The sequence below is a fragment of the Carettochelys insculpta genome, unplaced genomic scaffold (assembly GCF_033958435.1).
Source record: "Carettochelys insculpta isolate YL-2023 unplaced genomic scaffold, ASM3395843v1 scaffold_0035, whole genome shotgun sequence".
Classification (NCBI taxonomy): Eukaryota; Metazoa; Chordata; order Testudines; family Carettochelyidae; genus Carettochelys; species Carettochelys insculpta.
The window spans coordinates 1,018,413-1,042,855 of record NW_027439072.1 but is presented as its reverse complement, the minus strand read 5'-3'; the positions used below and the strand labels follow the sequence as shown (position 1 = coordinate 1,042,855).

The 24,443-nt window shown below is 51.7% G+C and overlaps 3 non-coding genes across 3 annotated transcripts; all 3 read left to right on the top strand.

Annotated features, from left to right (window-relative positions):
* The first annotated feature begins 1,443 nt into the window (after positions 1-1,443).
* On the top strand, positions 1,444-1,515 carry TRNAG-UCC (transfer RNA glycine (anticodon UCC)). The gene has a single exon. It is a non-coding gene; the product is annotated as a tRNA-Gly (tRNA).
* A 2,719-nt stretch (positions 1,516-4,234) lies between these two features.
* TRNAS-GCU (transfer RNA serine (anticodon GCU)) lies at positions 4,235-4,316 on the top strand. Its single transcript has one exon. It is a non-coding gene; the product is annotated as a tRNA-Ser (tRNA).
* Positions 4,317-7,671: 3,355 nt separating this feature from the next.
* TRNAV-AAC (transfer RNA valine (anticodon AAC)) lies at positions 7,672-7,744 on the top strand. The gene has a single exon. It is a non-coding gene; the product is annotated as a tRNA-Val (tRNA).
* The last annotated feature ends 16,699 nt before the right edge of the window (positions 7,745-24,443 follow it).

The following is a 24,443-nucleotide window of genomic DNA, read 5'->3' as shown; positions in this document are numbered from 1 at the left end:
GCCCAGCCAGAGACCTATCTAGCTCCCGTGGGCCTCACTCATCCAGCAGGAGGAAGAAAACACTTCCTCAGGTGCACCTGTGGATAAAGAAGCCCAAGCTTTGGAGAGACAAAGATTTACAGCAACAACACAACCAACCAGCAGTCCACTGAGATTTGAACTCAGATTGCAGAGATCAGACTCCTGCTGTTTACACCCCAGGACCTACCAAATGTAACTTCTTGCAACACCTGTGACTCTTGACAGGCTGGCCCCCTGCACTCCATGCCACCCTCCAGCTGTTTCACCTCTCAGGACACTCCTTCCTGCCCCATTTCTACCACTCTTCTCCCCTAGACATTGAGCCCAGCCCATCTTGTTGCCGGCTCCACCTGGCTGTAAGGCGACATTTCTTTAAAGCCCCCAGCAAGATGAAAAGGGTTATTTTTTCTTTTTCAATAAACAGCTTGCAGAGAATTAACAGAAGTGCCGAGACTGGGGAGCTTGGTGGTGCTTGTGTAAGACTATCCAGCTGAGGGAGGACATAATGGTCTTGGCTGTGAATTCCCGGAGTAATTGATGTCTTCTCTACACACACATTTACAAAGTGTGCAGAGACCTTTCCTGCTGGAAGTGATGTATGTGATAGACTCTGAATGAGCACCTCTTTATGGAAATGAGACCCAAAATTCCTCATGTCAGTCTCAACTGTCAGTTTCGCTGTGTCGCCAGATTTCAACAAAGGGAGGGGTTTGCTAGGTTTATCTGCATGGGCACTGACAAATGTTAAGGGTTCATCTCCATTTTCAGGATCCCCGTACAATAGAAATCCAGAGTATGTTGGTTAACGTGAGACAACTATTGTCATACAAGTGTCTGCCTTTGAAAAGGGGAGCATGGATTAGAAAGAAGATCACTTCACCTGAAATCAAACACTCTACCACTGGCTTACTCACACATTTCACTCTTGCTTGAACCACTTATCTTCAGTTCCCTGTAGGACAAACTCTTCTTCCCCAGGCTCCTTTTTCTGTCCCAGCCCAGAGTAGTTTTTCAAATGGGGGTTGATTCAACCTTCTCTCCTCAGACACACACAACAGCTTCCCCACCGACCTAGCTTCTCCCACTCACACAGCTACCCTCACTCAGGGAGGCAGATTTCCTTTGTGTGTGGGACAGTGTTCTTCTATCTGCTTGGAGGCTCTTCAGTAATTCTAAAGAAGTGAGAGAAAATGCACTGAAGGGCATCAGCAGATCTGTCAGGTGTGGCTGGGTTTGCATTAAGGGTAGGTAAGTCTTCTATCTGGCACATTTGCTTATCTAGCCCCCCGGTGCCCTGTGAGTGATAGAGAATAGAGCTTCCACAATATGAATATATCAAAGCAAATGAAAAACAAAACATGGGGTTGAAGACACATGCTCTGTCATTCATATTCCTTGTGTTTGCACAGTCTCTTCAAGGAAGTGGTGGTGGTGTAGTGGTGAGCATGGCTGCCTTCCACGCAGTTGGTCTGGGTTCAATTCCTAGTCAACACAGGTTTAGTTCTTCCTCCTTTTCTTTCAATTTCTCTGTTGGAAGCGGAGACAGGAGATGTCCTGCTCCTTGGTGAAATGGGAAGTGTCTTGGCTTTTTAAGCTATGATGCTTGGTGTGAACCAAGTTCTGTCAGCTAAAGGTTGTGGATAGCTTCTGTGCAATCCGCCCCACTGTCTTGGGGGTTATGCTGGGAAGGCGCAAGGCTGAGGGAGTAAACCCAGACAGGAAGTCCGGAGGGGAGTCCTAAGGCAGTTCTGTGCCAACTTCTGGCATTGACCTGGCAGTCTCTGCAGCTGAGCTGGTACCAGACGTAGAGGTTATCCTCTCCTTTGGATGATATCAGTGAAGCCGAGAGGGGGACACTTGCATCTGGGCAGCCCAGGGTCCCAAAAAATTGCCCAGGCTCGCGCCTGGACAGGTACTCCAGCATCTACAGTAGCTTTGTTGATTTTCAAAAGGCATTTGACAGGATAGATCAGAAAGTGACTTGGGTGCTGTTGGAGTCACAGGGAGTGAATAGAAGACTGATCGGTTGTTGAGAGGTATCAACAAGAATGCACAGGCATAGGTAAGAATGTGTGGAGGGATGGGCATTTGGTTATAAAAAGTATCTTCATCATGCATCTTGACAAGATGGCGGAAAAAGTAGACGGAATAGCTGCTCGGGATGATAATCTACAAGCTGAGGTTCGTGGATGATATAGTTCTCATTAAAGATGATGAGAAGAAGCTGACAAGAATGGTGCAGGTGCTAAATGAGGAAGGGAAGTGATAAAGACGGATTATGAACATGAACGATGTTATGACCACTGAGACATGTGTGGACGGGCACCGCCAATAAAAACACATGCTGCCAGCTCTGGGTGCTCTTTTAATCAGCTGGGCAGCATTTGAATTTCTCCTGGATGGCCACTCAAGCACTCAGCTTCTGGGAAGCACTCGTGAGAACAAAACACTCCTGTGGGCTGCACTCTCTCATGCTCTCAATGATGACAGCAACCCACAGAGATGCGGGTATAGCTGCCCTTTGATAAGCCACTGATGCTGAGGCCTCCAGTGAGCTGTGACAGGTGAGCACACCTGAGAGCTGTGCTGAGGCTGCTCTCGGTTATGCAGGGTCTGGTTGGTTAGGGAAAAGTGGAAAAGAGACATGGATGCTCCTCTTGGTTTTCCCATAACTTTTCCAGATGCAGTGAGGATCTGGCGCCCCTTCAGTTGAACTGGGGATGGTCTGTAAATGGGGTATGCCCACCCTTAGAAAGGGGTAGAATTAACAGCTCCTCAGTGACCCTTCCCTGAGCTAACACTGGCTCGACTGGTGCTGAGCTGCACCCGGCCCATCACTGCATGGGGATTTCTCTGGCGGGAGACAGGCACAAGAGAAAGTTCCTCACCGGATGGGAACTCTGATCGAAAGCTGTGAGCTTCCACGGCTGTAAGTGGTGTTGTACGCAGGGGAGGGAGAAAATGGCAGTGGGTGAAATAAGACTATCATACTTCCCCTTTATAAATCTATGGTATCCCCACATCTTGAGTACTGTGTGCAGATGTGGTCTCCTCACCTCAGAAAAGATATATTGGCGTTAGAAAAGGTTCAGAAAAGGGCAACTAAAATGATAAAGGGTTTGGAAGGGGTCCCACATGAGGAGAGGCAACAGAGACTGGGACTTTTTAGTCTAGAAAAGAGGAGAGTGAGGGGTGATATGATAGAGGCAGATGCAATCATGAATGGAGTGGAGAAAGTGGATACAGAAAAGTTATTTACTTGTTCCCATAATGTAAGAAGGAGAGGACACCAAATGAAATTAATGGGTAGCAGGTTCAAAACTAATAAAAGAAAGTTTTTCTTCACACAGGGCACAGTCAACCTGTGGAACTCCTTTCCAGAGGAGGCTGTGAAGGCCAGGACTCGAACAGAGTTTAAAAAAGAGCTTGATAAATATTTGGAGGTGAGGTCCATAGATGGCTGTCAGCAAGGGGTAAAGTATGGTGCTGAGCCTTTTGTGGAAGGCGGGAGACGGATGGCAAGGGACAAATCGCTTGACCGTTGTCTTCGGTTCACCTCCTCTGGGGCACCCGGCGCTGGCTACTGTTAGCAGACAGGATACGGGGCTACATGGACCTTTGCTCTGACTCAGTATGGCCGTTCTTATGTTCACCTTATCGACTGGGTAAGGGCAGCTATGTTCTTATGTTATATCTTAAGAGCCTTTCTGAGGGCACTGCTGAGCAGGGACCCCAGGGGCTCCAGGGTGGGACAGCCACATGGACACCTGCCTCAGGCCCTGTTGCTGGTGCTGCAGACTGACCTATTGCTCTCAGTGTCAGAGAGAGGGGAGTGTGACATTCAACCCCACAGGCAAGTGTCTGCCCCTTTCCCAGCTGTGCACAGCTCAGCTCATCCCAGCTGCTGGGAGAGATCAGAGCCCCTGAGCCAGCCTGAGGGACAGGCCCTTCTCTCAGAGGTAGCTGCCCATGTGAGTGGCTGCAGCTGAGCCAGGGCTGCCCCCACCTCGTCCCCATGTCTGGCTGGGGTGCTGCACCCCGGCTGTGTTTGGGGCCCTGCTCACCCCAGGAAGCCACACTGCAGGGAACAGGAGTGAGAGTAGCGCTGCTGGGCCAAATCTGCCCATCCTGTGTCCCTGGCCAACCAGTGAGTTGCAGAAAGGTTCCTGGTAGGGTTGACTTTGGGACATATGAAAAACATGTAACAGGAGAAGATGAGGTGGCCGAGTGGTTAAAGCGATGGACTGCTAATCCATTGTGCTCTGCACGCATGGGTTCAAATCCCATCCTCATCGCCTCTTTCTTTGTTGATTTCCAGCCCTATTGTGGGATGCGACTTCCACCACAGCTGAGCCTGCTGCCTCCAAGCACAGGACACCTCTGTGAGGCTGAGCTGAGCTCTGGCTGCCAGAGGTGGGGGTGGGATGATTTCATTTGCCCTGAAAGTGCCAAGCCTGACTCCAGTGTCAGCTCCACTCACCTCTGCCCCCTGCAGTGCTGCTGCCTGGAGCTAAGCAGGGCCCCAAACACAGCCAGGGGTGTAGTTCCCTGGCAAGGAGGGGGCAGCCCTGACTCAGCTGAGGTCAGGCACAGGTGCAGCTGCCTCTGAGTGAATTGCTGGTTCCCCAAGGCTTGATGCAGTGCTCTGGTCTCTCCCAGCTCCTTGACTGGGCAGTGCACATCTGGGAAAAGAGCAGATACTTGCCCAGGGGGAAGGAATGTTTCTCTGCCCCTGACAGCAATAGATCCAGCCACAGGGCCTGGGGCAGGTCTCCATTCAACTGTTCCCCGCTGGGCAAGCCCTGAATTCTTCTGTGCTTCTCAGCAGCTGGGGAAAAGCTCTGCCCATGAGGCTGGAGAGGAACCAGGGTGAGGAAAATGAGCATGAGAAGGAGCCTCTTTGTCCCGTTCTCCTTCCCTCTTGACTAACTGCGCTGGACGACCGACGTTCACCTGGGGCAGGTCAGAGCCTGACCCAGCTGATGCTGAGCAAATTGAAGGCAGGGAAAACACTCGGTTAAGGTGCTGCCCTCCCCAGTGGAACTGAAGAGTGAATGAATCAGGGTCCTGCTTTCTCGTCCCATCGCCCATTGTTGTGAAGCACAACAGTCTGTGAGCCACTAACTCCCCTTTCTCTGGAGAGTCACTAACAGGCAATTTCCCACAGAAAACTCTCTGCAAATGTGTGTTCAGTCTGTATGAAAGAGAAACGTGTTCTACTGACTGCACCGGCTCTGCGCTGAGATCAATGGTGTCAGCATTCATTTGTTGGGCAGAAATTGCCGTAGGTGTGTGAGGTGTTCGGGAGATGTAGCAGCACCAGTGAGAGGCTGGGCCAAGATTCACTCCAACAGTCTGTTTTCTTTGCATCTCACCTCCTGCAGCCCAGATAACAAAGACTGGAGTCCGGCCCTTGTGAGCACTTTGCCCCACACATTTGACTTTTGCCCAGCTGACAGGCACATTTGACTCTTTGTGCTCTGTTATAGACTATGAGGAGCTTTTGGTTCTGTGGCCCGGCTAGCTCAGTTGGTAGAACATGAGACTCTTAATCTCAGGGTTGTGGGGTCAAGCCTGAGGCTGGGGGCTTCCTTTCTTGTACTAACATTCTCAGCCTAACAAACAGTTTTCACTGATGTTCTGTCCCGAGGCAGGGAATGTGTGTTCTTGTCCTTGGCCCCTTCTTCCCAAAAATTTTCAGGGTCCCAGCTTCTACCTGATGTTCAGGAGTCTAAAAGAGCATCTTCTGGACTCCAAATCATGTGACCTTATGCTAATGAGGTGTAGGAAATTTGTAGGAAACCCTTGCTGGATTCTGGGCAGTCTCAGACCAACCCTGGACCAGCCTGGCAGCCGTGTTTACCCGAATTCATGTTCAACAGTGATAGGGTCAAGTTACCACCTGTAGCTCTTTCTGAGCCCCTTGAGGCTATTGCCACTCCCACCACAGTTCCCCTCCCCTGTGTGAGTGGTGTGGGGCAGGACTGAGCATCTTTCCCTTTCTCACATGAGGGCACCACAAGCACCACAGACAGGTGTGTGGCTCCCTCCCTCTCTCATGGCATTGTTCTGGCCACAGGCTGAGACCAAACAGCTATCTTAGGGCACAACCGCAAGGTGGGGAAGTGACCCACAGGGGCAAAATCTCCTTTGGTGTATTACAAACCTGGCATTCTTGTAGCTCTCAGAGCAGAAAATAGGTGACTGGTACTGGCTATATGACTGTGCGGCTGCAGTGCGAGTTTCTACATCACTTTCCCATGAAGTTCCTGTCTGAATTATACCTCAGTTGTACCACTCGTCTAACAGAAACCCATAGCAAGGGCTGGCGCAATGTTAGCAGAGACATTGAAACGAGGCCAGCTGAGCATGCAGAGAATAGAATTGATGTTAGGAGTGGGATTTGAACCCACACCCCCCTTTGGAGACCAGAATAACGAAATAAGGGACAGACAGAACCTTGAGTTTGGAATCATAGACCACTTGGGCAGTGGTGAAAAAGGGGAACTCTCAGTCCTAGCTATCTGTAATGTTTGATGATTTGCACAGGCAGACCACAGTAGCACGTCTTTTTCAACACCAAACTGGTGTTCTCCAGCACAGCTGGTTTTCATAAAGAATCACCCTCACCTAACATTTGGAGGTGCTTTGTCATTAGCTAAAAAGTTTTGGACAAAGTGGGAACTGCCGGCTTGCAGAACTCAGGGCTGGAATTCTTCTATGCAAATATTTGCTAAATAGGGGGTTGATGGGAGTTCTGATGGGCCGTGTCTACACTTACACAAAACTTTGAAATGGATTTTCCCACCAGCTTCTCTTCCCCACTTACAGCTGTGAGCTAAGTAAGAACATAGAACTCTTAGTCTACCAAGTATACCAAGTAAACTTAAACCCACCAACTTGTTGTTATTACAACAAGAAGCCAAACAGCTAAGCTAGCCAGCCCACCTGAAAAATGCCTTGGAAGTGGCCCTTTCAGAAATGATTCAGAGGGCAGAGAAAGGCCCATGAGGGGTTCAGGAACAAGGTGAGTGGGTTAAGAGTTGCTCCTAGGTAGAGATGTTAGTTCAAGTGGCAGAGCACTCAAACCCTTGTCCTTGTGTAAGTGAATAACACAAATTCAGAGTAAAACTGGTGTTTGAACATTTGTTTGTTCTGTAGTTGTTAAAAGAATTGTTGTGTTCTGTTATGAACACACACATTTCTTTCTTATAAGCTGTTGCAATTGTTTTGGCTGCAGCCTGGCTCTGCTTTACTACTTTTTCCCCATGGCTATGTCTGCACTAGAGAGTTTTATTTCGAAAAAGCCACAGCTCTTTCAAAAAGTCCCGTGGAGCAGCTACACAGCAAGGCTGTGGCTACAGTGCCCAGCCCTTTTGGAAGTGGCGTGGAAATGTGGCCGATAGGAAATGCAAATGAGGTGCAGACTTAAATATTGCATGTCCTATTTGCATAACCGGTCAGGACCTCAATTCTGGAAGAGCTGATATTGAAAGTCCCAGTTGTGAGTGCAGCTGCTTCCCTCTCCTTGAGCAGCTGTGCCGGTAAAGGACTCCCCTCAATTTCTATAAGGTCCCCCATCCACATGTGGCAGGGCAAGCAGTGGCTTGAGGATGCAATTTAGGGGAGGGCAAGACATGAGAAGGTAGAGCTTCTGTAGTGTAGTGGTTATCACATTTGCCTAACACACAAAAGGTCCCTGGTTCAAAACCAGGCAGAAGCATGAATACCTCTGTTTGTGGGGCTCACTCTTATGCCCAGAAAGGCTCATCTCTTTCTCCTATAACCTCTCTTACAGATAAGCCCAGCACCCATGTGACAAGAAGATGTTGAACCAGACCCTGTTGTACAGCAGGAGAGCCCAGCAGATGCCTTGCTGCTAGTGCACAGAAACTCTGTCCCAGCATGTACTTGAAGGCTTTTCCCTCACTGATGTCACTGGCTGGGAATCACAGAGCTATCTTTGCCCCTCAGCCAAAAGAAGCTGTGCCAGGCAAGTGCCCCTGCCTGATCCCACATGTTCAGTCCCAGCCAGACCCAGCCACAGCCTGCTCCTGAACCTGCCTCCCATCGGCCCCTCACAGACTGACCTGGCAGAGAAGGGGCCAATCCAGCTGGAGCTGCTGTGCTAACGGAGCAGCTGGAAAGGAGCAGAGCGTGACAGGAGGAGACACAAAGGCTGCAGACCCTGCCCATGGCCCTGCTCTGGACCCACCCAGCAGGGACACATGGGCTGAGCTGTGCTGCTCCCAGGGCAGGGCACCACAGTCCCCTGCTCACCCCAGGAAGCAGCTCTGCAGGGGACATGAGTGATCACAGCCCTGTTGGGCCAAACCTGCCCTTCCCGTGTCCCCGGCCAGCCAGTGAGTGGCAGAAAGGTTCCTGGCAGGGTTGAAGTTGGGACATATGAAAAACGTTCCAGGCACGTTGGGTGAGGCGGCCGAGTGGTGAAGGCGATGGACGGCTAATCCATTGTGCTCTGCAGGGCTTGAATCCCATCCTCACTGAGCCTTTATAGGCACCACCCTGCTGAGCTTTGTTGAGTTCCAGTCCTATTGTGTGATGCTACTTCTAGCACAGCTGAGCCTGCTGCCTCCCAGCGCCTGTGCTGGGCAGACTCCAAGCACAGGCCAACGCTGTTGCTCGCTAGTGTGGGGGGTGTCTCTGCAGAGGCAGGTCTGGGGCAGGAGAGGGCCAGGAGACAATACACACTGTGAATGGGATTCTCCAGTGCTCAGTGGCCCAGGCCTTAATGCTGAGCCCCTGGCTGCATAGACCTGCTGGTGAATAACAAGAATCAAGGGCATCACCTCCCTGCCTTTGTAACAGACAAAGGGCTTTGGGGTTCCTCCCATGCTGCCCACACCCACTCTACAGCCACCTCAGCTGTCCACCTGTCAGTGTCTGTTACTTCTTCCTGCAGAAGGATGGCAGCCGCCTCCTGCAGCTCTCTGAACTCTCCAGCACAGCCCAGAGGTGCTGCAAAGCAGGTGAGAGGCAGCCAGAAAGATTTGTCCAGTCACCACTGGGTGCTGCTTTCCAAATCTCCCCTTACCTGGGAGGTCCATGGGCAGGGGAGCCACAGAGCCTCTGGGACTTTTCTCCTAACTCGTTTGGGTTTTGTCAGTGACAAACAAAGGGATGTGAGAGGAGAGTAACTCTCCCTCTCCTGCCCTGCTGAGATTGCGCTGTCAGCAGCTGTGCACAGGCAGTGCCAGAGAGCCGCAGGGCTGGGAGGATCAGTCTCTGTTCTTGTAGCCAGAGGAGCCACCTTCCCAACGCCAGTTTCCCCTGCGTTTGCCTGAGCTCTTGTCTGTGACTGGATTCTTCCCAATGCTCCTCTCCCATCAGCCTTTGCCTTCCCCAGCCATGACTGGGATTGCCAAGGGAGGGGTTTTTGGTTCCCCAGACACCTGTAGGAAAATGTTGCTCATGACGTACAACAAGTTGCTTATGATGGACAACAAGGCACCACTAGGAGTTGAACTGAGGATGTCCTGTTTACAAAGCAGGTGTTTTTACCAGTTAAGCCATGGTGCCCCCCCTTGTTTGAGTTGTGCGTCCTGACAGGGAGGTACCTGTGTTCGTCTGTGTCTTCAGCCAAAAAGCCGTCCTGTAGCACTTTAAAGACAACCAAACGAATTTATCAAGTGATGAGCTTTTGTGGGGGCCGACCCACTCTGGTGGGCTGCCCACAACAACCCCTTCCCATTGCCCAGCACAGACATTGTGCCCGACGGAAGCTGGAGTTGCTGCCGAGAAGACATTGCGGATGAGAGGAATGAAAAACCCCTTTCACTTCCTGTCCCCTCTGCCGTGTGCAGATCAGACTCCACCAATCTACCCTCCTCCCACCCCACCTGCCCCAGTGCCAGGGTCCCACCAGCAGAGCCTGGAGTCCTGCCCCCCTTTGCTCCCTCAGCCTGACTTTCACTCTGTGCTCCCCACACCCTCCTTTCTCCCTCTTCACACCCCAGGGGTGGGGCGAGGAGGGCCCAGCTCCGGGGCAGAGTTATCGCCTGTCTCTCACGGAGTGGGGGATGGGCTGTGCTGCCCCGGCTGCAGCTTTTCAGGGTGAGCATTTGCTGCGGTGTAACTAGCAGAACATTTTGCCTTTCTCTCTCCTTCTGCCCTTCAGTCCCACTTGTGACCCTCCACACAACCCCTTTGGTTTATTACCAGCCCAGTGCAAATCACTGTGCCCTGGGGGTGGGGCTGACTTCCCAGCTTTCCCTGTGTGAAACCTTTGAGCAGGGCCTGGGGCTGTTACTGTGCAGTTGCAGGTCGGGGTCCGCTGGGGGTGTGGGGCTCCCAGTCATGTCTGGTGCCCCCGCCCCATGTCACAGAGGTGTGTGCCGTGTGGGGTACATACCTGACCGTCCACTGCCGCAGGTGGGGGTACCCTTGCGTGGGCAAATCCTCCTTGCTGAACAGCTGCAGGTGGGCCATGGCAAGACCCAAGTGGGCATCAGTGGGGAGCCACAGACCCCCCCAATCTGCCCTGGATGAAGAATGTGAATGCAGGGACATGAGTTGGGGATCATTGTTGGCCTCTACAGGGTATGAGTAGGATCCACGGCTCCGCACACCTTTCTGGGTGAGGCTCCTGCTTCTGGGCTGGCTGGGGGCTGGGCATCAGTGGGAAGAGCAGAGACCCACTCTCCATTCTGGTGCCCGGCCTCACGAGCAGAACTCTGGTTCCTTTTCTGACCCCACGGCTGCTCTGCTCTCCCCTCTGCCCAGGCCTTCCTGCCCTTGCTGAAGCAGGCTGCCCAGGGAAGCCCCCAGAGAGGGCTGAGCTGCAGCAAGGCGGCCATCGTCAACATGTCCAGCATGGCTGGCTCCATCCAGAATGTCTGTGGCTGGGAAATGGTCCAAATCATCTCCTATCGCTGCAGCAAGGTACAGGGCACACCCAGCAGGGCCTGACTGCTGCCTGGGTTTGCTACTTGCACAAATCCCTGTCACTCGGTGTATTCCCCTTGTTCCCCATCCTGCTGTCATCATTCCAGCCTCCAGCGCTGTGCTGGGCAGGGCCGGCAGATTTTGTCTGCCTGCAATTCACTTGGGCTTTAGATCAGAGTTCCCATCCGGTAAGGAACTTTCTGTTGTGCCTGTATCCCGCCGGAGAAATCCCCACGCTGAGATGGGCTGGGGACAAACCTCTCACCATTTTCCAGTGATAGAGAGCCTGGCTCAGTGGTGGAACACTTGAGTGCAGATGAAGCTATACCAGATGCCCCTGTTTGGATGGTTTTCTTAATGGAAATCCATTTTCACCTCTGGCTCCAGTATGTTTTGGGGTTGCACTGGATGCTTGACATGGATTTAAACACTTCACACTTTCCTCTACAAACGTACAAAAACTGAGGGAACCCGTCCCTCAGCTGCCTCAGTTCCCAGCCTCCGAGGCTCAGGTTTCTGTTCCCATCGATCACACAAAGGTGCAGTAGGATGCACATGCGCAGGGCTCTGCTTGCCATTGGCTGCACTGGGCAGGAGAACCGGACCCACAGCCAGGGGGCTCAGGAGTCTGACACAGAAATGCCCTTGGTGCAGGCTGACACACCTAGGCCGTGTCACACTCAGCCAGCAGCAACAGAGACTGACCCAGGCCCAGGAACAAGCCTGTGGCTCGGAGCAGTAAATAGTCACCAGGCAGGGGGCAGAGCTGGGCAGAGGGCCAGGCAGAGCCCTCCCACAGAGGGAGCTGCAGAAAGGACCAATGCAGCAGAGAAACAAAGAGACATAACTGCCGAGTCTCACACATTGGCTCAGAGCTACCGAAGCAAGATACGAGTGAGCCAGGCTGATGCCAGCCCCACAGCCATGGGTCAGTAACTCACCCTGAGACTGAAGGGGAGAGAGGTCCCGGGAGTGACTCCTTCCCCCAAAAGGCTCATTTGTGAGTTTACCTGTGGGCACCCAGAGGGAACAGACCCCTTGGGGCACAGCCCATGCACAGCACAGTTTAGTAAGCATGAAAGGAAGCACAAAAATCTACCCCACGAGCCCCAGTTTGAACTCTTATTGCCAGAGACAACGACATCTCCACTGCGGCTGCTCTCAGAACATGGAGCATCCACCAAAATGCTCGCAAGTGGCAGACTTGTGCGGTTGACACAACCAGCCCTGTTGCATGTATCTCACCTGCCCAAGTAGCTCAGCAAATCTGTGTGACCAGGCAGGTGACAGGCACAGAAACACAGAGGATGCCAAGAACAGTAACAGCAGGTTACTGCCAGTCACCAGCACCCCTGGACAGAGGCATTTGGAATTCTTTTGGTGATGACAACAGTGACACCCAGCAACCCCCCACCCTCCAGGCTGACCCCTGCACAGCCCCCTGGGCATCGTAGAGCCTATTTGTCCATTGCAGCCAGGACAACCAGCAAAGGTGAGCTAAAAGGTACTGCAGGACTTGAACCCCTCATTGGAGCATTAGGAGACTCCCAATAACCAGTTCATCTCACCAGCCTCAGTGGAAAGGAGCCATGGGCAGCTGCAGAGAGTTTGTGGTCTCTGGAATGAGCTGTGCGGGTCAGGACATTTGCTTATTCTGAGGGTCATGCGCTCCAGGGGTAGAACATTTACTAGTGCTCGTGGGTGAGTGCCCAGGGCTGGGGCTGGGAAGTGGCCATGTCAGTGTCTCACTCAGGTCAACGCTGGAAGGGAGTTTGGCCCATGAAAACAGCCCAGGGGCAGGGAAGTGTTTCCCTGGACTCTCCGGCATTTCAGTAGGTCTGGCTGCTCTGGGGTCGGGACACTGACCTGTCCTGCTGCAGTCGTTACCCCAAAGGGGCTTGGGGGTTCCAGTCTCAGACACAGCACACAAAGCCGCCCTCAGCAGCACTGCAAGAGCCACCCCACAGTGTGGCAGCCGTCATGTGCGGTTTGACCTGAAAGCCCAGAGCTGCTCCTTTCCCACAAGGGCAGGAGTGTCCAGGGGGCCTGAAGCACTGGCCTGTCACCAGCATGTGAACCTTCAGAACATCCATTGTGGGTCAGAACAAAGGTCCCTCCAGTCCCATGTCTTGTCAGGGCCAACACCAGGGGCTGCAGAAGGTAGCAGCCCGGCACCCCTGGGAGCTGAACCCAGCAGCTCCTGTGTGCTCCTTTCAGCTGTGGAGCAGGAGATATGTCCCAAAGAGGCTTTTCCCCAGCTGCTGAGAAGCACAGAAGAATTCAGGGCTTGCCCAGGGTGAGACAGTGGAATGGAGACCTGCCCCAGGCCCTGTGGCTGGATCTATTGCTGTCAGGGGCAGAGAAACATTCCTTCCCCCGGGCAAGTATCTGCTCTTTTCCCAGATGTGCACTGCCCAGCCCAGGAGCTGGGAGAGACCAGAGCACTGCATCAAGCCTTGGGGAACCAGCCCTTCACTCAGAGGCAGCTGCACCTGTGCCTGACCTCAGCTGAGTCAGGGCTGCCCCTTCCTTGCCAGGGAACTACACCCCTGGCTGTGTTTGGGCCCTACTTAGCCCCACACAGCAGCCCTGAAGGGGGCAGAGGTGAGTGGAACTGACACTTCAGTCAGGCTTGGCACTTTCAGGGCAAATGAAATCATCCAATCCCCCAGCTCTGGCAGCCAGAGCTCAGCTCAGCCTCACAGAGGTGTCCTGTGCTTGGAGTCTGCCCAACACAGGAGCTGGGAGGCGGCAAACTCAGGTGTGCTGGAAGTTGCAAACAATGGGGCTGGAAATCAACAAAGAAAGATGGAATGAGAATGGGATTTGAACCCAGGCAGGCAGAGCACAAGGGATTAGCAATCAATCACCTTCACCCCCTCATCTTCATGTGCTGCAAGTTTTTCATCCTTCCCAAAGTCAACCCTGCCAGGAACCTTTCTGCACCTCGCTGGTTGGCCAGGGAAAGAGGATGGGCAGATTTGGCCCAACAGTACTACTCTCACTCCTGTCCCCTGCAGTGCGGCTTCCTGGGGTGAGCAGGGCCCCAAACACAGCTGGGGTGCAGTGCCCCGGCCAGACATGGGGATGAGGTGGGGGAAGCCCTGGCTCAGCTGCAGCCACTGACATGGGCAGCTGCCTGTGAGAGAAGGGCCTGTCCCCAAGGCTGGCTCAGGGGCTCTGGTCTCTCCCAGCAGCTGGGATGAGCTGGGCTGTGCACAGCTGGCAAAGGGGCAGACACTTGCTTCTGGGGTTGAAAGTCAAACTCCCCTCTCTCTGACACTGAGAGCAATAGATCAGTCTGCAGCACCAGCCACAGGGCCTGAGGCAGGTGTCCGTGTGACTGTCCCGCCCGGGAGCCCCTGGGGTCCTGTAACCAGCCACAATCCCCCTGCTCTACTCCATCTTGCCCCTTTTAGGTGCCTCTGAGCACACAGCACAAAGGAACAGCACAGTCTTAGAGCGTTTGAAAGCACAGACGCGCCTATCTCAAGCCCAGCGTTTAGATGCTTCAGAACACAGATGTGCAGCGTCAGCATGACCCTGGACTGAAGCGTACAGACAAGGGGGCTAACAGGCTAGATGTTGACCACAGGGCCTCAAACTGCCCTCGGCTGCTACCGATAATTGAGACGCCCACACTTCATGCAAAGCCGAGCTGCTGAGCCTTCAGCTGTACCCCTCGCTTTCCCAATGAGCCAACAAGACAGCAGGTGCTACAGGATGGGCCATGAAGCAGGCTAGGCAGCGTATTGCCCAATCGTCTGTGAGTGTGACCCACAAGCCTGCCACACGCTCTGTAGCACAGACAGACAGACGGACAGACACATCCTGCACCCAGCTACAAAGGCTGTTCACACACAGAAAAGAGGTTCTGATATTTGACAGCTAAACCATTTCCCTCAAATGTCATATTAAGCACATCTGCCCATCACACAGGCAGGTGGAGGGTTTGTGGTCCCAGTTGCTCACAACCGGACACATCCAAAGCCATGAACCACCAGCCTGGCTCAGTCACAAAGGGACAGTGGTCCCTGCTGCCCCAAGGCTGACAGAGAGCCCCTCAAGACCACCACTGCCCAATCCACCCAGGACCTGCTCCTTACTCACTCAGACAGAGCTTTGCTGGTTTTCCTTCCACCCAGAATCCCACTTCTCTTCCTGGGTTACCAGGAGCCATTCCTGGAGCACCATTGGACAGGCACAGGATTCTGCCTCCCTGCAGCCAGCCTCACCTGCACAGGCTTTGGCAGGAGAAAGAGTGGTGCTCCATTAACTGCACTGAGGTGCTAAGCTGCTCTCCTGCCTGCCTCAGCTTTACTTCCTTCTTCTGCCCCGTTCCAGCCTCACTTCTTCCTTTAGCAAGTCACGCAAAGGAGGCCAGCAGGAGAGCCGGCCTCAGTCGGTCAATCCTCAAGGGCAGAGGAGGCCAAGACACAAGCCTCCTGAAAAAGACCGGCTGAACTTGTGTAACTTCCACAGTCTGAGAGGGACGTATATGCTCTGCTGATACCTCTACCCTTTTTCACACAGCAGTTGGGTTTACTCCGGAGACAGAATGAGACCAGCTCTTCTCAGCCCCAAAGGGGAGCAAAGCAACCAAAGCACTGGTGTTTTCATGGGGCTTTAAACAAGTACATTGCACGTGTGAAGCAAATATAACAACCACAAAGCTACAGAAGTTCTATCTGGGTTGGGTTCCCCTCCCATCACGTCCATCCACAAGTCACTGCTTACCCTGGCCCACGTGGGGAGCCCTTCAAAGGCTCAGCTGCCAGAGCAGAGGATGGCAGCTGCACCCAGGAACTGTGACTTCAGCTTTAAGGGTATCATGACCAGTAATCCCCATCACCTTCCTCTGTGCGTCAGTGTGATCTGGGATAAAAAGCAGCCGAGAGAGACGGCAGCGGAAGGTTAGGATGTGCTAAAAGCCATCTTTTTGGAATACTGTGTCACAGCCCCCTTTTATTGAAAACATGCTGACATTTTCACTAGGTATGACATATGAGGCTTTTTAAAACTTCCTATGTCCTCTTGGTGTAAACTGCTCTGAAACTCAGGAAATGTCAAGAGAGGTTGATGCTCGCAGGAGGTGCCTTTTGTAGGTACTGTGGCTGAGTGGTCTAAGGCACTGGAGTTAAGCTCCAGTCTCTTTGGAGGCATGGGTTCAAATCTCACAACTGCCATTTCTTTATGAACTGGAAGATGGATAGAAAGCTGCATTGGTGGCCAGACCCCAACAGCTGGAGCTGACATCTCTGTTTGGAGATGGGTTTCAAGTATAATGTCCTCATGATCAGTTCTCTGTCTTGCAAGGTTCAACATCTTTATTGAAAAGCTGGATGAGGGGCAGGACTACACCCTTAGCAAATTTGCAGATGACCCTAAACTAGGGGAAGAGGTAGATCTGCTGGAGGGTAGGGATAGGCTCCTGAGTGACTTGGATAAATTGCAGGGTGGGGTCAAAAGAAATGTCAGGAGGATCAATAAGGACAAATGGGTTGTGGCCACATTTGGCCAAAACCTCACAATAGCCACGCTAATGGCCAGCTACTCTGCTGATAGGAATAGGGGGATTTCAAAGTCTGCGGGGTCCTTTGGAAACCTGCCTGTGCACCAAAAGGAGATGATGCCAACACCCAACCCCATTGGATGACTTCACCGTAGTTGCCAACACAACAAGATATTGCATCAGGAACTGGATTTGAGAGAAGGTCTGCCAGATCCAAACGACCACCTGTCGAGACTAGAGACCATGTTATGTCGTATTTCCGGTGTTTTCGATGTAGGATTTCTGCCAACAGTATAGTGGCTTATTCCATATTTGTTGCTGTAGTTAGAATCAGTTTTATTTTAAAATGAAGAGGGCTTCTCAAGAGGGGAGGGAATGTGGCGCTTTAGGTGTAAGACTGCTTGTAATTACTAGAACTGTGAATCCAGGCTGCTGGCAGTCTGGAAACACAGAAAACATGAAGAAGAAGTTAGAAGATTAGCAGGGGCCTTACAGAGAGCTACAAAATAGTGCAGCAGCTTTGTCAAGAGGTCTCACTTTTGGAAATAAAGTGTGTGGAAGTTTGTTCGTGCCTTGCTTGTACGGGACCACAGGCTGGTGGGAGCAGGTCCCTCACAATCCTGGGTGTCCCTGAGGAGCATCACACTCAGCTTAGAAGACTGAAAAGCTGAGTTCCCTTGTCCCTGCTCTGCCCTCTTTGTGTGCAAAAGGACACTTGCCTCCTCTGGCTGGCTCCACATCAGCTCCAGTAGCTCCACACCACAGCAATGATTCACAATCTCTGACCTGCTTGCAGCTCAGTCAGCACCCACTTGTGACATCCTCACAAACACACAGGTAGTATTGGACACAGGCCACATTACGCACTGTGGTTTCATATGCAGCCTACACTAGTGAACAAGTTGAGAACCATTGTGCTAGAGATGCTCAGAAGAGCCAAGTTTGGGTTAAAATTCCCCTCTGGCTGGTTCCCCACCCAGTCAGCCCAGCCCAGACTCTGGGAATGGGAAAGAAAGTAACTTCTGGAGGAGATGAAATACCCTCCACAAGTCCAGCAGCTCCAGATCAACCAAGAGATTATCAGAGTGAGAATCGGGTGCCAGATAGAGGGGACTGTAACTGTACCTGCTGAGCCGCAGGGGAGGGAAACCATCATTCATTGCTTCTGTGAACTCCAGCACAGACAGAGAACTGCTGCCTGGTTCTTCGTTCCCCTGCAAGTTGTTTAGGGACAGAGGTCATCAATGGCCTTGGTAAGAAGCTGTAACATTTGTAAGTTCTCCCTGGTTGTTTACACAGCTTTTTATTCCTGTGCTGGCCAAAGTAGGGCCAGCCAGCCAGTCAGCTGCTCTGGGACTGTCAATAGGGCTGCAGGGAGCTGTCTCATCAGAGACCGAGGCTTCATTACTTGCTTGCCAGACGGTGGTCTGTAGGGCTGTTACTCCTTTAAAGCCTGACGCTCTGACTTTGGGATTTCTGAGTGCCCCAGAACACACCTTACTGTCTCCTCTTCACTAGTGTAGCAGAAGAATGATCCTATACTTGGCCGACCTGTAGAAGTAGTGGTCCTGAGCCCAGTCCTATGGACCACTGCTGCTAGCTGTTCACCACTCTCTGGTGAGCGGGCTGGACCAACAGCGCCCCTCAGTTCGTCCACCTGCACCATCAGGTCTTGCAACTTCTGGGCGAGCTCCTCTCCACTGTTCACCATCAATGTTGTGGGGGGTTGCGAGAGGGCTGTACCGCCATGTTTGGATGGTTGAGTGCCCCAACTCTCACTAGTGGCCTGCCTTTCTTCCTCTTCTCGGATCTCTCTAATCAATCGCGAATAGCTGGGTGGGGCCACCAGTCGTTCCCTTAACCGAAGGTAGAATAGGATTGGGTGCTGGTATTGCACTCCCCTCACAAGTTGGGACACTCGAGTTCGATCCATTTGCTCCGCTGTGATGGCTCCATGCAAAACAACTCTCTGCAGTAGTTTCTCCAACCTCTGAACATAGGTTGACAACTTTTCGCCCCTCTGTTGTCTGGTACTCAGGAACTTGCAATAAACTTTCTCCGAATCTTCAATCCTCCCAAAAGCATGACTGAGAGCTTCTAAGCAGTCATTTGCACTAGCCTCCGGATTACACTGCTTCACCGTGAGAATGACATGCAGCGCGGGACCCCGGAGACTCTCTATCAGTCGCCTTCTCTTCTTGGCTTCAGGTACTGCCAACTCTGGGAGCATTTCAGTGGTATGTTCTAACCAGGGTTCAAACGCTTCTTCCCCTGGTATTGGGACCGCACCACCAGAAAATAACCGTAACTTACAGTATGAACTAGACTCATGATGAGGTCGCAGGACCTTCTCCAATGCTTGTCCCAAAGCTTTGGCCCATACATCCATAGAAGGGCCAGGGGCCAATGGTTCAGCACTCAGTAGACTCAACATGTCTGCCGTAGTCTTTCCTTCCTGTGCCAAGAAGGCGATCATCTTCCCCTCAAATACTGCATGTGAGGCAGGGCCTGTTGCAAAGGCCTTGGCGATCACAACTTTCAAGGTGCCAGTGGGAATCTTTATCTCACTTGGGATCTGTAAAGAGTCCACAGCTACCGGCAATTCACATAGCACCGCAAATGCTTTGTCGTCTCCTTGAGGTCTACGCCCCCGTATGCGACACCTCGTTAGAGAATCAATGGCTTTTGTTAGAAGGGCCTCAATGGGGCCATCTTCCATACCCTCAGGTATCCCTAAAACTAATAGACAATTTCTAGGATCGATACTCAACTCCTCACACCAGTCTTCTAGCATACGGCCAGCCATGGTATCAACTCTAACTTATCCTGCAACAACAGAACTGCTTCTTACAATGTTATATATATATGGGTGCTTGCGAGGGGTACCACCCAGCAAAAGAGATCCCGGATGAGCCCCCACTTATGTAACCCTTCTATTAATGCCAGATGCCTGCCAGAAGGGCCGGGTTCAACTCTTGTGGGGTTTTTCTGTCAAGGATACAACCAACCGGCTCGAGCCCCCACCCAGTGGCCTGGGACAATTTCACCCCTGTGCTGGGTGCCTGTAAGGCGGTTCTCTCCCCCACTTGCAAGCACAGAGTCTGAGATAGAAATGGCTCGTTTAATGACCATAACCTACCCCAAGGTTACAGTGACAGATGCAGTATATCTAAGCAAAGAAGAGATAAACCCCCTTCACCCAGATACCACCCCCATATGCGGTAGAACCCAGTCTCTTGCTGGGGCTCTTGGCCCTTTACCCCACACACAGTTACAGGGTGAACCTTCTGCGGTGCAGTCCCAAACCCAAAGCCCGCAGATACATCACCAGGGCAGTACGAGCTGTCCACTTGTCTGCAGCCTCCCCTTGCTGCCACCAGCTGTCGTCTGCCACTGCTCCTACCGGCCGCCCACCAGTCACCATCATCCATTCCTCCTACTGGCCACCCGCCGGTCGCCATCATCTGCCGCCGCTCCTACCGGCTGCCCGCCATCGTCATTCCCAACCCAACTGCTTTGGATCACTCCAAGGCAGAACCCTGTGATTTCTGCTCTGTGATTTTAGCTCCTGGTATGTCTCATATAAGGTTTCACAAACACCCCAGTATCCAGCTCTACCTTTCAACAGGTGGGGAGGGTTAGACAAGCCAGGCTAAGAGCTATATGGCCAAGGCACAGGCAGGGCCATGGCACTCAGCAAGCTGGTTCAACCAGTGCCCCTCCCCTTCTTTCTCACAACACTTTAAACCAGGGAGCCCTGTGTAATCAATGTCTTACGCAGCTAAGGCGACTGCCCTGTCCCCCACAACAACCCAGAGCATTGGTGAGATCTCACAACTCCCACCTTAAGTGTCAGCCTAAATTGTGATTTTACAACTACATGTTTACAATAGACCAAATCTCATGGCTGACTTGCTACCCATTAGGCTTTGCCTGAAACGGTTTCACACATGCACACTTTTGCATTCTCATGCAAATGATCACTGGGAGACACACTCCTCCCAGCCTCAGTATCACACCTGCCGCCCTTCGCATTCGGATGCAGATGACCTCTGGGAGACACATTCCTCCCAGCCTTCAGCAGCGCTGCGTTCTCCTTCTGCCCCATTCCCTGCACTAGCAAGTAGCCCCTTTTTGCTTTTTTGTCACACAGCTGTCAGTGCAAAGGGGCACAGCCAGGTGAATTGCATGTATGGTCCCCCGACCTGCTCATGAACTCTTTGCAGGGAGACACCAGCTAATCTCCTGCTTCTCAGAGATTTTCTTCTTACTGTAAAGAATGTGCCAACAGGAGCTTCATAGTGCTGAAGGATTTGGGGAAAGTGTCCTTCAGAGATCATTGGCATGAAAATGTAAAGGTGGGCCCATGTAATGCCTTGAAAACAAAGCCTGATGGGAGCAAGTGAAGCAAAGCGTTTTCATCTCTTGTAAATAGCTTGTTGTTGGAAAGTCACATTTTAGGACTTTACCCAGTGAAAGAATTGTGGAATCTCACCAGTGCTTGAAGTTGTTGTGGGCTACAGGGCACTCATGACTGCTCTGTCAGATATGGATTACAGAAGGATCCCTTCATGGAAACATTATGAAGTGAAAAAGGGTAGGACTAGTGGTTGATTCAGCTTGCTGGAAGCCTTTGGGCTATACAGAGGTAAAACTGGTTTGACTATTTCTTCCCCCCGCTGTTAGAAGGTGGACCTAAAAATGGGTCAATAACTATTCTGCTAGAATTCATCCTGGTGAATACCGAGATGCTGTACCTCGATGCAGAGCTGAATGCCAGTGTGAACTGAAATCCCCTATGAGCTGGTAGCTGAAGCCCTGGAGTGCTTCAAAAACAGGGTTCTGTCTATTGCAAAACCCACCAGATAGGAGAGGGACATCTGGTGTGAGAAGCAGCCAGCAGGTGTGAGCAGCGGGTGGGCAGCTGGCAGGGGAAGCAGAACACCAGTGCAGCACAAAGGTTGCATTACCTCCAGTTCAGAGAGGGAATGCAGCAAGGGCCATGTCTACACTAGCCTGTTCCTTTCGGAAGGGGCATGGTAATGAGTGAGGTCGGAAGATGATAATGAGGTGCTGCCATCAACATGCAGTGCCTCATAAGCATAATGGAGGACAGGGCGATTGAAAAGTGCCACTTTCGAATCTTGTACCATCTGTGTGTGGGGGGGGGGCCTGTCGAAAGAACCACCTATTATTCAAATGTCCCTTCTTCCTGTTCAGTTTTATGAAGGGGCGAGTGTAGACAAGTCGAAAGTGATGTGTCAGGGAGTGCAGGGACTGGGAAGACTTGGAAGTGGGGCATTTGAAGTGGGTAGGGAGAACGTTTGGGTGTGTGGATTGGCTCTTTCCAGTATAGGACGGCTGAGCCTGAGAGGCAAAGGGCACTGCTCCATCTGCTTGAGCGGGGACACTTACTTGAGGCTTGGTTGTGAACTCTGGGTGTGGTATTTTCCCAAGCTTATGCCATATGGCTTTTCTGCCTCTTTCATTAAAAGCTCGTTTTCTACACTCAGACTCTGTGCTTGTGAGTGGGGAAGCATTGCCCCTGCGAGGCACCCAGGGCTGTGCAAATTTCCCAGGCTTCTGGGTGGGGACTCCAGCTGGTTCTATGTGAGATGGATGAAAAGGGACCCCTCATTGTTGAAACAGACCCTGGTTGCTCCCGACTCATTCTGACAAAAGACTTACATTACACAGCTGTAGACCCTCTTATCAGACTGAGCTCCTTCATGAGTCCCTCAGTAAATCAAAGGGGTGACTATCCTCCAGTCTCTTTCATAGAGTACTAAAAGTGGAAGGGACCTCACGAGGTCAACAAGCCCAGTTCCCTGCATGTTTCCTCACACGGACTCCCCAAATGTCAATCAAAACTCCAGTAGCTGAGATTTATTCCCCACAAAAAGATCAGTTGCATCTCTTTCCAGGAGGTATTGGTTCAGGAGTCCAGAACTGTGACAAGAGAAAGAAAAGAGAAATTCCAGTCTAATTCCTAAATGTGCTCACGCTGAGCCAGATTGGAAGGTTTCCCTTCCGCATAACTTCCAGCAGTTTGTGCTTCCTGGGATGCTTTTCCAATTAGGCCACGTCAAAGGCTTCCTTGTCTTTCCAACATTGTTGCTGCCTTCAGTGTAGGTACAGGAGGAGAGGAGAAATGATCCTGTCAATGTCCCTTACTTTACACGCTCCTCTGGGTGCCAGAAAGATCCTCAGTGTGTCTCAGAGCCAGGCACCTCAGGGCAAACAGCCCATTGAGCAGCTGCCTTTCATGGCAATTGTGAACCTGTTGCCTACATGTCCCTTCCTGGTGAATGGCCAGGGACGGTAACTTAACATCTAGCTGGGTGTGGGTCACTCCTTTGTTGCTACTGCAGAGTTAGTCCCTGGACGTTTCTCAGATTCACAGCAAAGAAAGAACAAACACAAAGAAAGAGCAATTTTTTTGTCTTCCAAGGTAAGAAAGGTACATTTTTGAGAGAATTTTATCCCTCATTACTTCCCCTTACTTGTGTACTCCAGTGGTTTAATGGATAAGGCTTTGGCCTTCTTAGCCAAGGATTGTGGGTTCAAATCCCACCTGGGGTGAAGTCCTCTTTCCCACCTGTCAGCCTCAAAGTAAAGAATAATGTGAGCTTTCAAAACCAGGCAGGGTCACTTGAGCAATTCTGTGGCAGGGGTGCTTTCTGAAATGCATGAGTGTGCATTTATGCAAATGAGTTGTTGCATGTTCATCTCACGACCTCCTTCAAATCTGTGATGGGGTTTAGGCTTCCTGAAGCTCTGCAGGCAGGAGTGTCTCTTACTCAGCAGGAGAAGAGCATGTTTATTAGCTGACAAGGACACAGGGTCTTACAGAAGAGTCAGTACAGCAGGCAGAGACAGCCAGTCCAATCCATGCTGGGGAGAGGAGGCCCTGAGGGCCCCCAGAGCTGGGTCCTTGCTCCCTCCTTTGTCTCTCTCCCTTCCAGCCCAGACTTAACTGCTTCCCAACTCCCAGTTTCAATTTAAAATCCTTGGGCTGCACCTCCCCCTTTGTCTGCAGTTCAAAGGTGTTACCTGGTCACCAGGTTACCCTCAACAGGAGCCCCACACCCTCTGTGAGCCACTCACATACACACACACACACACACACCCCTCCACATCACAGCATCTTCTGAAGTGGCACACTCCCATAGCCCCTGCAAAAGAGAGGCTCGTGTGGCCACATCCTGTGGGTATCAGACAGAAGTTGGGCTGTGGAGAAGGAGAAAGGGGTTGCTTGAGAAGAAGCAGATCATGAAAATAGGCCACTCTGGGAAAGGAAGAGACTCAAAGCTGTGGGTACCCAAGAGACTCTTGTTACTACCTGCCTTCAGCCTGAGGAGACTGATGGAGTGAGCTCTCTCCCGCTGGCAGCACAAGCACTCTCCGGTTCCTGCCCTGGGCTTTGCCGTTCCTCTGCATGCAAGTGACAAACACTCTCTTTTGAGTCATTGATCTTCAGGCCCCTGCAGGACAAACCCGGCTTCCCCAGCTCCTTTTCCTCCCCATGTCCAGAGTGCTTTTACAAATGGAGTTTAATTAAACTTTCTCTCTCTGGAACAAAAAAGCAGTAAAGTAGCACTTTAAAGACGAACAAAATAATTTATTAGGTGAGCTTTTGTGGGACAGACCCACTTCTTCAGACCAGAGCCATAGCAGAACACACTTGATATTTAAGGCACGAAGAACGAAAAATAGACATCAAGGTTGACAAATCAGAAAAAAGTTATTATCAAGGTCAGCAAATCAGAGAGTAATGGGGGCGTGGGAGTCAAGAGTTACATGAAGCCAAAGATACAAAAGAGCCCCTATAGTATCTCAGAAAATTTGCATCCCAGTTGAAACCACATGTTAATGTGTCGAATTTGAATACGAAAGAGAGTTCAGCAGTCTCGTTTTCCAAAGCAAACTGAAAATTTTTCTTCAAGATGCAAACTCTTAAGTCATTAACAGAATGGCCCACTCCATTAAAATGTACACTAATGGA